Source organism: Glandiceps talaboti, chromosome 8 (genome assembly GCF_964340395.1).
Source record: "Glandiceps talaboti chromosome 8, keGlaTala1.1, whole genome shotgun sequence".
Classification (NCBI taxonomy): domain Eukaryota; kingdom Metazoa; phylum Hemichordata; class Enteropneusta; family Spengelidae; genus Glandiceps; species Glandiceps talaboti.
Window position 1 is genome coordinate 21,979,198 of NC_135556.1, and position 16,207 is coordinate 21,995,404.

The window sequence follows — 16,207 nt, forward strand, 5'->3', positions numbered from 1 at the left end:
GCCTTGACATTTTAGTTTTAAGGGGGCATGGTAAAAATTCTAATACTTTGTCACTGCATATGTAAAATTATGTTGGGTAATATTCAATTTTGCTGATGGTGGACGGAAGTTACCACTGGCAGCTGAACGGGTTTGATATATATGAATTGGACGGTCAAAATATTTTTTTCTATATTGTGGGGATAACGATTATTTCTAAGACCAAAAACAAAAATACAGGAGTAAAATTTACTGAGTTGAAAGATATTTAGAACTTTAAGTTGGTTTAAAAGGGGTTCAGAGTGTGCACTGAAGTGAGTGAATGTGATCAAGTGGACACATTTCTTTTCTAGCCGGAATACTGGTTCTAGAAGAGTTTGATAAGTATTGCCCCAAATTTCTAAACAATATGTAAAGTGTTGTAGAATAAATGAGTTATAAATCATAATTAGGGCCGATCTGGGAACATAGTGGCGTAAACGTGAAAAAATTCCTACTTTTCTGCTTACAACTTTAATGACATTTTCTATATGGGACTTCCTAGAAAGAGAGGGATCAATAGAAACACCAAGGTAACTTGCAGATAAAACGCGCTCTATTGCCATATTACCAACATAAAGATTACCTTCCAAAGTTATATTTCTCTGTAGCGTCTTAATCAACATGAAATTAGTTTTCCCTTCATTAATAGTAAGTTTGTTAGCCATGTACCATCTAATCACATGTCTGAACTCTTCATTGATAATACTGAGGTTAAGTTTTGGGGAATTCAATGATCGAAACAAATTTGTATCATCGGCAAAAAGTCTGAAATTGAATAGTTGCTGGCCGGAGTTGCAAATGTCATTGATATAAATAAGAAAAAGGGTCGGGCCGAGAATTGATCCCTGAGGCACTCCACACTGGATTTGCTTTGGACTTGAAGATTTTCCGCCAACATTTACGGATTGCTGACGTTTATAAAGGTAGCTACGAATCCAGTTTAGCAGTTCACCCCTAATCCCATAGATATGTAACTTACGCAATAAAATTTCGTGGTTGATGGTGTCGAAAGCTTTTTTGAAATCAATGAATATTCCAAAGGTTGTATTTCCTTTGTCCATTATATTAGTTAATTCTGCGACAATGTCGATAAGGGGCAATTTAGTGCTGTAGCGTTTCCGAAAAAACATAGTGAATATCTGACAGAATGTTGAATTTGTCTAAATAGGAAACAATTTGCTTATTAACGTTAGTTTCGAAGATTTTGCTGAAAACGGATAGTACTGAAATTGGTTTGTAATTTCCAACGTCAAAGGGGACCCTGTTTTGTACAATGGTGTAACTTTTGCATGCTTAAGTGCCTCGGGGAACATTCCTTTGGTAAGCGAAAGATTAATAATATGAGAAAGGTGACTAGAAATGCAATTAGATGCATGCTTGGCCACCAAAAGCTTTATTTGTGTCAAGGGATATTATTTCTTCGGCAACATCTTCTGCCACAACTGGTCGAAAAAAGAAGGAGTTGTTGTAGTTTCCTGTGACGAATTGTTCAAAATCGATATCGAATGATATTTTAGATGCTAAGTTAGGACCAATACTTGTGAAATACTCACAAATGTGTCAGCTACTTTTGTAGGGTTTGTTTCGATCTCATCCCTGTCTGGCAAATGTAACTTATTGGGTGTAGTATTCTTGTTCACATTCCTATTTACAATTTCATTAATAACTTTCCAGGTTTTAGAAGAATTTCCCGCTACAGAAGTGAATTTATGATAGAAGTGACGTTTCTTAGCAGCTCTCATGACGCGTGTTAAAATGTTTCTGTAAGTTTTATAGTATTCTTATAAATCAGTGTTCATTGGTGACCGTTTCGTTTTAGAAAACAGAGAGTGTTTCTTTTTTATCGAAATGAGAATTCCCCTTGTCAACCAGGGTTTACGGAAAGACTATTTTCGACCATTTTGCGCATTAAGAGGGACGTGTTTAGAGGCTATACTTTGGAATTTAGCATAGAAAAAATTGTATGCCTCATTTGGGTCTGTGCTGTCGAAAACTGTCTGCCAGGAGACGTTACTCAGAACAGTAAGAAACGATTCACGATTGTAGCGGAAGAAATTTAAACTGGTAAAAGAGCTGTTTTCAATCTATCATTCCAGATCCCATTCGCAAAGCTACATCGATCATTAAAGGTGATTCAAAATGCTCACAATCACTAATGCTACTTTCCTAGACGACATGTTTGTGAAACATATTCTGGTTTTAAAACTTTAAAAAAGCGTCTGCAAACACCTTAAAATGACCTTTTTTCAGTCAGTTCCCTTCGGATTTACTTCGAGAGTTTTCGGGTATTTCCGGTCCCACCTAGACCACGGGATTTTATGACGTCATAGAGAGACATCGTTAGCACGTAGCCTATGATGAGCGTAGTCAACAAGTGAATAAAACTCAACAGCATTGTGAAAAAATACATTGCCGGTGGTTGTAATAGACATCAGTAAACAAAAACTACAGTCTACATGTCTTATTAACCAACATTTACTGATATTTACTCACATTTCCTGACTAATTGTCAGTGTCTGTGGGTATAAATGCTAAAATATTATGTTCCCATATTATGGAAAAATAAATCAAAACGGCTAGACTAGATATACATATACATTTATTTATCTCATGTTTTATTATTTGCCAATAAGAAGCATCACAATACCATCAACACACAAGACACATCGACGGCATATTTTAGCCTACTATACTTGTACTCGCTGATGTCGCCTTTTGAACGGCGCATTTAGTAACAAAGTAAACATATTTCATCTTGAATAGATATATTAGCTATTAGAATACCCATATCATCAGCAATAAAAATTGTAAAGAATTACGAAATTTCGTGAGTTTCGTGTTGTCTTTATGACTTTAGCAACTCGTCTGGAAGAAAACTGGTATGGTTTCCCTTGTTGCAATATCACCTGTTGACTACGCTCGTCATATGCTACGTGCTAAATATGTCTCTCTATGACGTCATGCGCGTCTAGGTGGGACCGGAAATACCCGAAAACTCTCGAAGTAAATCCGAAGGGAACTGACTGAAAAAGGGTCATTCTGAGGTGTTTGCCGATGCTTTTTTAAAGTTTTAAAACCAGTATACATTTCACAAACATGTCGTCTAGGAAAATAGCAATAGTGAATGTGAGCATTTTGAATCACCTTTAAGGATCCCAGTCATTCGGCACATACATTGTTTGAACTGCTACCCTCGGTACGAGGTACAGGAGTATCAAAACGAAATCAGAACGTTTTAGAAAGAGCTTGTATCCATCTGTGATTCGCATTTTAAACCAGACCTAGGCTTTTTCACCATTTGTTTTAGTTTCCTGATTTTGTCTCTGCATTTGTATCTTTTTAACATCATGTGTGTTTTAAATCGTTTGATGTGTCAGAATAATTTTATCTCTTGCTTTACTTTCCACTCGCATTTTCTATCCAATGTTTCATTCAATTGTTGTTTTCTTTCCAATCTTCAGTTTTCAATGTATTCACCTTTTTGTATGATTCCACGTGGAAAGCCAATTTCCAATGCATGTTATGCAATGGCAATAAAGTTATATATAATAATAAAGTTATTATATCATGGTTAGGCAAGTGGATAAACGTCTAAAAATTGACTGTACATATGTCTAACAACAAGACCACGCCCATAGCAACAGTGAAATGGTGATGTTTATAGCACAAATAACAACATTGATGGATTAGCATGTCGATAAATAGTTGTAAGAATGTATCACAAACTGTAGTTATGCTACAATACCTGTTGCGCTATTTTTGTATAATTTCATATATATGCTTGTATATAAAGTTTCTTTCGCTTGGTCAATATACCATTGTCCTGATGAAGAGGTGTATTAGGTTTAATAAAAACATTCCATCTCTTTTTATTTTCTTGTTCGTTTACCAGAATCTTTATATCCAATCGGTTTGAGTTATGATGATGATGATGATGATGATGATGGTGATGATGATGATGATGATGATATTTTTACAACAACATCGACCGTTCTTGCAGGTGAGAATATTTGCATATGTGTGTCTCAAGCATTCAAATGCTAAGCCGTTATGACAATGTGTAATTCAATATCAAATATATAAATAATCATTCGTTGTCGGTACTCTTACTTTTTTGTATTTTATTAATATTTAAGTTCACCCAAGGCTATACATTGGAAATTTAAAATTTGAATTACTACGCAGAGAATCTGCAACAGACATCTGCATGAGTTCAAATGCGTTTTATGACTTAAGAAACACACTTTAAACTTTGTCATGTAAAAGTTCTAGGTTATGAATATCTCTTGTAGGGTCATATGACGTTGAGAGTGTATTCAGTAATTTACCGACAGGTTAGTACTTTCTGAGATTGGATTTTCAAATCCAAATTTAGAATAATTAACACATTTACTATGACATTAGTTACCCAAGCCGAGCTGAAATCTTAAATCATCTGGTATTTTTAATTGGGAATATATTTAGAAAATCGGAGCACTATTTTGTCACAATTTTCACTTCTTTTGTCTAAAATTGCGTTTTCCATTTTTTTGAAGTTGAGATGCCTTTCACTTACACTGTCAGCGTGCGTTATGAAAATTATCAGAAATTCGAGTGAAGCATGTGTTTCCGATGACAGAATACACAAGTTTCATATTCCCAAAGTTTTGATGTGACACAGTCACAGTGAACTCTCAGCTATCATGAATTAATGCTTAGAATAAATGTTTGCATTTCGCGAATAGTATTCTGAGATGACAACAATACAAGTTATTATAAGATCAACAGTGTCAAATACTTACTAATTACAAGCAGCTGGAAAAGCAATGGCACCATCAAATTGTTTAGCAGCTTTTCATATTTGTCAATATTATTTGCATTAAATTAAGGCAACAACACTCTGTTTATTCACTTATGGTGTTGATTGATATTGATCAATGCAGAGCCGATTTCACACACAAATACACTCCGGTGGTAGTAGCTAGAAATAACTACATGTAATACCCTTAAAACTTTCAATGTGGTGGCAGCGGTGGGATTAAGTCCTTTAAATCATTGGTTATGGGACACTATCTGACAGCATTCAAACCACGTGTTTTAGGGGAGGGTAATGTTTTGGAGAACAGAAATTGAGGGATTTAAATATTCATGGTAGAGAACTTGAAATTGTCAGTTTTTTCAAATTGCTTGAATTGAATTGCCTACCTTGGCAAACAAATACTGAACATCTTGTAAAGAAAGCACAACAGCGTCTTTATTTTCTGAGACGTTTAAAGAAAGTTGGAATGAGTCATAGTATTTGAGTCAATTTTTACGGGACTGTCATAAAGAGTATTTTAACGTATTCCATCACTATCTGGTTTAACAACATCACCAACTGTGAGTTGAATGCACTTGAGAGAGTCGTCCGGACAGCACAGAGAATCATCGGCACAAAATTACCATCCTTGAAATCAATCTATCATTCCAGATCCCATTCGCAAAGATACATCGATCATTAAGGATCCCAGTCATCCGGCACCTACAATGTCTAAACTGTTACCCTCAGGTACGAGGTACAAGAGTATCAAAACGAAATCAGAACATTTTAGAAAGAGCTTTTTTCCATCTGTGAATAATAAAGGTGAGAATACTTGCATTTTTGTGTCCCAAGCACCCGAATGCTATTATAACAAAGTGTATATCAGTATATATATATATATATATATATATATATATATATATATATATATATATATATATATATATATATATATATATATATATATATATATATATATACACTTTGTTATAATAGCATTCGGGTGCTTGGGATATAGAATCAATCATTCGTTGTCGCTATTTTCATTTTTTGTATTTTAATAGCTTTATTAATAAACAAGACCATGCTTGTGAACGATATTAAGTTTACCCAAGGCTACATATTTGAAATTTTAAAATTTGAACTACTCCGCAGAGCATCTGCAACAGACATCTGCACGAGTTCAAATGCGTTATATGACTTACGAAGCACACTTTAAGATTGTTCATGTAAACGTTTTGTGTTATAAATATCTTTTGTAGGGTCATATGACGTGGAAAGTGCATCCCATAGTTTGCCGACAGGTTAGTACTCTCTGAGAATGGATTATCAAATACAAGTTTAGAATAATGAACATTGTAGTTCCCATATACATTACGGGGATCAGACCTCATTAATTGAAGGTGAGCCTATCTTTTCTCATTAACTGGAACATTATAACCCTTGGCAATAAGTTGCTTAATATGATGGCTGTCATTGCCAGGATGTCACTTTCCAGGGACACTCTCAGATGACATTTTTAAAAATAACTTTGTGAGTAGTTGGAGAAGGAAAACTTTCTTGTTTGTGTGTATTCGAAACAAGTCTTTCATGCGGTAAATACCGAGGTTTCTGTTTTGAGCATGTTTTTACCTCCCGTATGGGTACGGGAGGTATTAAAAGGGGAAGGTGTGTCTGTGTGTCTGTCTGTCTGTCTGTCTGTCTGTCTGTCTGTCTGTGTCATCATTTTCTAAAAATCGGCTGGCTCGATTGTAATGAAATTTGGGATATATAATCTTTAGGGTAATAGCTAGACCTGATTAGGTTTTGAGTCAGATCTGTTAATGTTTAATTAGAGAAATTTGCATATTAATGAAATCAACTAATTACACAATATCTTAAGATCGCATGATTCAATTTCAATATAATTTAGTATATTCATTCAACATAACAACATACATTTGTCCTATAAAATTCGTTGATGTATCTTACATTGTTAATGAATAATTTGCATAATTAATTATTTTTGGTAATTAGGCTTAAGAATACATACTTCAAATTCAACATAATTTAGTACATACGTTAACCATAAGAAAACAAATATGTCCTATCAATTTTGTTGATGCACCATACAGTGTTAATGAATAATTTGCATAATTAATGATTTTCAGTAATTAGGCTATATCGTAAGAATACATACTTCAATTCCAATATAATTCAGTACACACGTTAACCATAACAATCACATGTGTCCTGTAAAGCTTGTTGGTGTACCTTTCAGTGTTAATGAATAATTTGCATAATTAATGATTCTTGATAATTAGGCTATATCTTACGACTGCATACTTCAATTTCAATACAATTCAGTACATACATTAACTATAACAATTGTGTATGTCCTATAAAGTTAGTTGATGTACCTTACAGTGTTAATGAATAATTTGCATAATTAATGATTTTCGGTAATTAGGCTATATCTTAAGACTGCATACTTCAATTTCAATACAATTTAGTACATACGTTAACCATAACAAAGTGGATATGTCCTATAAAATCTTTTATATAGCTTAGTTTTAATGAAAATTTTGCATAATTAATGATTTTAGGTAACTAGGTTGTATCTTAAAAATACAAGCTTCAAATTTCGTATAATATGATACGTACATCATAATAATACGCACCTGTTCTATGAAGTTTGTTGCTACAACTTTTTCTTTAATGAGTATTTTGAATAATGAATGATATTCAGTAATTAAGCAGTATCATACACTCTTACATACATTAACCTAAGAAAGCACGCTTGTCCAAAAAACAAAGCCTGTTACCATAGCTTTTTAGTTTAATGAGTTATTTACATAATTAGTGATTCCCTTACGGGAGGCATTCAGTTTAAATCTGGTTATTTGTTACTTTAAAACCATTGAAACCAATAATACGTGTTTCATTTATTTCTTTATCAACAGATAAAAAACATAACATTATTCCATCTACCAGCTCTGACATTACACTTGTGGGTACGTTTATGTATTTTCAGATTCTTTTAAGATAGTGTTAAATAATGTAAATTACTGTAAATTCTGCATGTGATTGAGCACAACTGAAGTGAGGTTCAGTAGTGCTATGGGCATGGCGAAATATATGTGTGTATGTATGTATGTATGTATGTATGTATGTATGTATGTATGTATGTATGTATGCATGTGTGTGTGTGTATGTGTGTGTGCAGATGGGTGAGTGCACACGTGTGTGTATGTGTGTGGATTAATGCGCAAGTGAATAAATATACAAAAAATGTTTGCAAATATACCAAGCAACAGGACCACGCCATAGCAACAGCCAAAGATCGTGATGGTTAGGCAAGTAGATAAACATCCAAAAACTGAATGCACATTATATATATATATATATATATATATATATATATATATATATATATATATATATATATATATATATATATATATATATATATATATATATATATATATATATTTATATAGCGCCTAGTATCCATCAAATGATGCTCACTGGCGCTTTACAAAAGATGCCATCACAAATAGCCTCCCTCAAAAAGGTATGTCTTTAGTCTTAATTTGAAAGTCATAGTAATCGGTGCCGAGCAGATAGTGTTTGGCAGTTGGCTCCACAGAATTGCAGCAGCGTAGCCGAAAGATCGATCTCCATACGACTTAAGTCTTGTTCCGGGAACCTTGAGTGATGACTCGAGAGTAAAGATCTTATAGGGTTTTTAACTACGATATACGATAAGTAAGTTCAGCAAGATATTGAGGAACGAGACCATTTAATGATTATCGGTGAGAAATAAATATATTATACTGGATTCTGAAACCAATGGAGATGCATCAGGATTGGTGTGACATGATCACGTTTCCTTGACTGTGTTCAAAGTCGGACGGCTGAGTTCTGTGCTCTTTGCAAAAGACTAATGTGCGCATGTAGTAGTCCTAGCAAAATGGCATTGGCAGTCTCGCTGTGAAGAGAAGATAGAGTATACGAGTTTCCTGCAGGTATCGTGAGAGCGGTGTTTCCGAACGAACCCAATACAACGTACATGTAGATACATATTCATACAGGTTCTAATGATGTGTTGCTTAAAATCGTGTGTGATATCGAACGTAAACCCGATGTTGCGAGCGGAGGTGGGTGGTTGATCCAACATGTATACTGTTAATGGTGGAAGGGGAGCGGTCAAATCTTGAACGAATTTGCAGTATTTCAGTTTCCTCGTCTTTCAGCTGTAACTTGTTTTATAGGGTCATCCAATTTTTAATGTCTACCAGACAGTCCTCGATGCTTGAAACTGCAGTTGAGGTGTTGGCCCTATTTGATAGACTTGGTTGTCGTCGGCGTATTGGTGGAATTTAAGATCATGGTCACGTGGTGAATAAGTTGTCCAAGTAGTTCTATGTAAAGAGAGAATAAGAGTGGGCCGAGTACTGAACCTTATCATATCATACCATATCATATCATACCATATCATATCATATCATGTCTTATCATATCATATCATATCATATCATATCATATCATATCATATCATATCATAATAACAGCTGGGTAAGGCTAAGAGCCTAGAAGCTGGTCTGCAAAACAAATTAAATTAAAATAGTGTCAATACATGTCCTTATGGTTGTAGTGAGAAGTCAATGTTCGTAGAATATTTCCAGTGTTCCCAGAGAAAGTCCAGATTGTTCTTAAAACAGTTCAGTGAATTTGATGTGACAAGCGAAACAGGTAAACTATTCCATGTGTTGATGACACTGTTTGCAAAGAAGTGAGCACACATAGATTTGGAAAGTCCAAATTCTTAAGTTTCAATGGATGACCTCTCGTGACCCCAGTAGTGTCAAGTTGGAATAAATGGTGATTTGTATTGTATTTAATTTTCCGTGAGTATATTTCCATAATTCTATCATGTCTCCTCTGGCCCTCATGTATGCCACACTGTGTAAATCAAGGTGTGTAAGGCAGTCTTCATAATCTAAATTCCGTAATTGAGCAAGTAACTTGGTAGCTCTCCTTTGTGCACTTTCAATTAAATTGATGTCTTTGATGAATATGGGCGACCATACTGTGTTAGTATATTCAAGATGTGGACGAGCTAGGGCTATAAACAGTTTTTTCAGTGACTCTTCCTCAAGGTAAGTGAATGACCGACGTATCAGACCTAAGATCTGGTTTGCTTAAATGCGTTGGCCTGTTTCTCCACATGACTTGAGAACTTCAGTTCAGAGTTCACATGCACACCAAGGTCGTTTTCAAGTTATGTTACCTGAAGGTGTTTTTTTACATTATTGCTGTTCATGGTATACCCAGCATTGGTATTTTTATTTCCAATATGCATGATTTTACACTTGGTTGCATCAAATTTCAAATGCTAGAGATCAGACCAGATCAGACCAGACCATGTCTTCCTGTAGTAGTTAACAGTCTTGTACTGATTGCACGGTTCTGTATACTTTGGTGTCATCTGCGACCATTAGTGTTGTGCATAATTGAGTCTGGAAGGTCATTAATGAAGCAGATAGACAATGCTGGACCAAGTACTTGTGAGATTCCACTTAGTACTTGAGACCACCCTGATGGTGATCCCTTGACTATAACCCGTTGTTTTCTGTTTGATAAAAATGAATTTATCAATGTTAGAATCTTGCCATCAATTCCATATGCCTTTAACTTAATATAATGAGCAATCTAGTATGTGGTTCTGTGTCAAACGCCTTGGCAAAGTCCAGGTAAACAACGTCTACTGGTTTATTTTCATCAATTGCTTGTGTCCAATGATCAAGTGCTTCCAGCAGGTTAGTAGAAGAACCTTGAAACACGCCGAACTGACGTGGACTTGGTGATGAAAATTAACCATTAATGGTGACTGAAACCTGTGAGATAGATAAGATAAGAGCCAGTCTAAGACAGTACCTTGTATACCAAGATCTTCCAAACGAGCGAGGAGGATGCGATGGTCAATTGTGTCAAAGGCTGCCGATAGATCTAATAGAACAAGGAAGACATCATGTCCTGTATCAAGTAAGAATGTAATATCATTGTGGACTTCGACAAGTGCAGTCTCAGAACTGTGGAATTTGCGATAGGCAGACTGGAGGGGTTCTACTGGTGAACTGTCTTGCAACAAGACCATGCCCACCTCAACAGTGAAATGGTGATATATATTGCAAAAATTACAACATTGATGGATTAGCATGTCGATAAACATTTTTAAGCATTCATCACAAACGTTACAGTTGTGCTGCAATGCCTGTGGCGCCATTTTTATATATGCTTGCACGTTTCTTTCGCTTGGTCAATGTATCATTATCACGACGACGACGACGACGACGACGATGATGATGATGATGATGATGATGATGTTTGAGTTATGATGATGATTATGATGATGATGATGATGATGGGAATATATTTAGAAAATCGGAGCACTATTTTGTCACAATTATCACCTCTTTTGTCAAAGATTGTGATTTCCATTTTTTTGAAGGTGAGATGCCTTTCACTTCCATTGTCAGCGTGCGTTATGAAATTTATCGGAAATTCGAGTTACGATATTCAACATATAGAATTTACTATTGTATTGTTGCCTATTTGTTTTCATAGTTACTGTAAAGAGATGAGTATGTGTAAATATCAAATATCAAGTTCAATTCTTTTACTTACACAACATTTCAATGTTTTAACTTGCTAGCCATTTGCTTTACATTGTGAACTTGAAATGGAAAACTGACTTTACAAGCATTTTGCCCAAGTGAAACTACTGATATGAAACCTCAACTAAATCGAACTATTGTAGTATAATGATATAGAGGTAGATGCAGGCCTCTATGAAATTACTATTGTTTCCTTGTATTTTCAGCATTTTTATCTAAATGCATAATAGGAATGTCCTTGTGATTATTTACATATATACTAAATTATGTCATCGTTTATAAGTTATATCTTAATACCAGATTTTAGTTCAGTCAATTCCAAGTGATGGTTAATACTTTAGCAAGCATACTCCGATTGCGTATTGAATATGCAGAAAGTGTTACCTCTAAAAACGCATAAACTCAGTTTGTGTTCCTTTAACACCAATGGGTCAGTGTACTTGCCAAGAAAGTTAAAATATATCATGGGTGGTACACTACTCTTTAAATCTTTTTAGCCATGCCCAAGTCAACGGAAAGTAGACCGTTACATGGTATGTAATCCTATAATATTCGTTTCATTTCAGAATTGCCGTTAAATACAACCTATAAGGAGTCCTACGCACACGAGCTCCTACCAGACCAAGCAAAGGGTGTGTATTACATATTTGAGATAGGCAGGGAAAACAAGACCGTGTGCATTCCAAACACTGGTGTAAAAATCATTATACCCGAAGGAGCAATTTCCGAGGAAAAAAAGATCTGCGTTGGAGTCAGCTGGGAAGAAACTGACAGAATGACCTCAATAAAAGGAGAAAGAAGGGTTAGCCCTGTCGTCGCCTGTGGTCCAAATGGTACAAAATTTGATATCCCGGTCGTTCTGTTCATTCCTCATTGTGTAAATACAACCAACAACCGTAATCCACCACCAATAGCTGTAATGAAGAGCGAGAGCTATGTTGGAGAGGAAAACAGTTGGTCACCACATACGGCAACAAACACCATTATCACTGACACACAGTGCATCATATTTACCCAACACTTCACAAAATATACATGCATTTGTAACCTGCAAAAAGCTCAGCACTTGTGCCTACGACTGTTTGTCTCAGTTTACCATACAACAACATCGACTAGTGGAACACTCAGTCTGAGGGTCCACGTTGCAGATGACACCCAAGATAATATCATGGTAAGCATGGATAAATTGCGTCGCGTTAAGTATAATATTTCTAAGTTGGAAAATCAAGATTTGCCGCAGAAATGATAGCCCGTGAGTTTACTACTCCCTACAAGTTTGGATAGTTCAAATATCGACAGAGCAAAATTAAAGACGAACCTTGGGTGTCGTTGATTAAGGTATTCCTAGGATTAGTAAACTAGATATGCCAAATTAGTATACATACATGCATGTATGCACGCGCGCGCACGCACACAAACACACACACACACACACACACACACGTACGTACGTACGTACGTACGTACATGCATACATGCATACATACATACATACATACATACATACATACATACATACACACACACACACACACATACATACATACATACATACATACATACATACATACATACATACATACATACATACATACATACATACATACATACATACATACATACATACCTTCGATCAAGACGACCAATTGAACTCGCTAAGAATGTGAACTGTGTTCCATTTTTATAAGTTGCTCGAGAATATTTAAATGCAGGTCATTCTGAAAAAATGGAGAATACCTCTTTTTAATGACATCGTGAAATGGTCTAATAAACAGTCCAAACTTTACCTAACAACATGTTAGTTTAAGTTGGACGTCCTTGTGGCATTTTTGTGAAAGTAACTTTTAGAAGTGAAGTAAAAAAAGATTCACCCCCTCCTTACAGTCTAAAGTATTCATGCCGTCAATTTTAAGAGGGTGGTATTCTTTTCATTTTTATTTAGTTTATAAAAGGCGAAGAAAGGGAACTTCATGGAAAGTTAAGTGACTCAACAAAACACTTTCTTCTACACGACAATAAACAGGATGTAAAGATATTAGTGGCTTTACTATCTACACCCCGCTGGCAATGTGTTGGTGATAACAAACAGGTAGGAAATGTGGTTTGATAATCAAAGACTATAAGAATAGGAATTACAAGCTATGATGGTGCCCTTGAAGAACTGTGTAAGCGTTTAGATTCTCTAATTGAGACTTTTGCACCAGATTGTCTGGATTTGGTACCCTTTTTGAAAAGTCCCATTTCCGTAAAGGTAATGATTACTCTAATTTTACTGTCACAAACGAATCATTAGATAATTTGACTTGTTTGGTGAGAAGTATTTGTAGCATTTTCGATAGCTCTATTACAAAATTAACGAACGAATTTTAATGACACACACGTACACAACATTGATGTGTTGAGATATACATATAGAAAACAATTCTATATTTTAACACCAAGCAAGCAAATGCATACCTGCCAAAAATATGTTCCTTGCACACACGATTGCATCCTTGCTTTTCTGAGTGATTTAAAGATGCAGAAAAGCTGCACTGTGTTAGGTGTTCGTCCACAACACAAGACCAATTTGATAATGAAATAATGTCACTGGACTACAAACATCGGTGCACAACAACGCAATATTAGGCCAAAAATGAATTGTTTCTGATCAGCGCATCACTTAAATACCCTCGCGTCGGTCTTTTCTTTTCGTGTTTGTCCAGTCCATGCATCTGCAGATCCGGGGGACACAAAAATATCCCTCCCTACTTCAGATAAGACAACTGCAGAACCAATCATGAACAAGCAAATAACATCTGCCCCACATACACATTTGCTCAAAGTACTAAGTAAAAAAAAACAGTAACTTCCATAAATATTAGATTGAGTGACAGGTTTGTTGAATAAAAATCGTGTCGTTGCAAAACTTTAGACAAAATATCCTGACAAGAAACAATTCTTTTTTGGCCAAATATCACAAATGCATAAGACTGTTGTAATACAGTTTACTCTGTTATTTGTTCGTGAGTAGCTCACATCATTTGTTTTTAAGTATTTCACTATTGTTAAATTCCTGTAAGTAATTCATTCAAGCAATTACACTACGTACTGTGACATCACTGATGAGAAACTATGAGGATGGTGTTAACCTGTATTCTTTGTGTTTACTGAAGACATTTTAATTCACTGTCATTCCATTCACAGAAAATAAATTTCAACCTTCTGAAGTTCGAAAAATGCAGAGAAAGTAAAACATTTCTTATTCAAAGGCGAGAGGATGGTGATGGTGACGTGTGTTTGTCTGTCAAAGTGTATCAAGGACAACATAAATTGGCCCAACAAGAGGGAAATCTGGTTGACATGGTGGTAAATATCGACACTTGTATTCAACCACAGGTGAGTAGTCCATACACATGTGTATGGAAATTCCCCAAAACGCCTGAATGGATGCACATCGTTGGATGTTGTAACATTCCCTTTCCATAACTATCACCAGAGCAAATTAGTGTTTATGTTTTCAATCCGAGTCGAATACCAATAACCATGTAATCTCCTTCTTTAAATAGTTCTGCTTGTTTAAACTTCAATGTTAGGAAAGTTCTATACAAACGTGCAACACATTTGTTCTACCAATTTCAGGGTCAAAATATTGGTGCCGACAGCTATATTGATGACAGAGGATCCAGCATAGCAACGGGTGTTCAGGATTCTGAGCCACCTAATGTCTCCGACTTTGTGAATTCTCAAAAACAACACATCTATACCAATGGAATTCTGAATCTCGACCGAAATTATGATTTAGACAGATCAGTTGAACAGAAACTCGCTGATATCCTGGATTGCAGTAATGAAGATGGAAAGCAGTATTGGGAAGAACTGGCGTTAGCTCTCAACAGTCAATTGCTCCCCTCAATTGTTGCGCAGTGTCGCCCTCAATCTTCCAGTAGCAGTTACACAAAAGTTCTATTCCAGGCCATAAAAGGTGATGAAATTAAATTGAATGTGGTCTATGAAAAGCTATTACAAATTAAACAGATAGAAGCTGCCGATGTACTGAAAGACTACTTGCAACAGCATAATGTATTTGAGGACATGTCTCCTCCAGTACAGGTACGTACACAATATATGTGCTTAAAAAGTGATTACATGGAGATTGGGAAAATATTCCTCATGGGACACTTCTTATCTGAGTGTATGGAGTAATAAAACTGGAGCAAGGTTTGAAATCAACAATCAGTACTCGAACTTGGTGAACTGACCAGGTATAAATATCTTGAAAAGGTACAGTTGGCATTTGTAGATCTATCCCTTTACAACAGTGGAGCAATGCATGCCTTACCCCATCGATATCAAAAATGAAGTTGAAATAACCGCCATAGTCAAGAAATACGTTTTTGCATGCTTCGTAATTTGCCATCATAAACTTGATATAGATCTGTAATCCATTGATAACAAATTCAGATTACCTTGTTTGCTGTGACCACTGCTGTAATGCATTTTTTTCTTTTGCAACAGGTTGCTCCTAACAGTAAATAGACGAAAATTTGAACGGGATCGTCATTGTCATCCCACTGAAAGAAATGAGAAGAGCGCCCACAACGGCTGATCATTCAGTCTACGGTGTATACAACTGAGAAGAAACTTGATATTCCATTCAACAATGTCACGCGTTGGCATAAAATGAAAAAGTACTCAATTTTGTCGCTATGCCATATTTTCCAATATTTCGAATACCTCTATAATGTAAATATAACACTAATCTTCA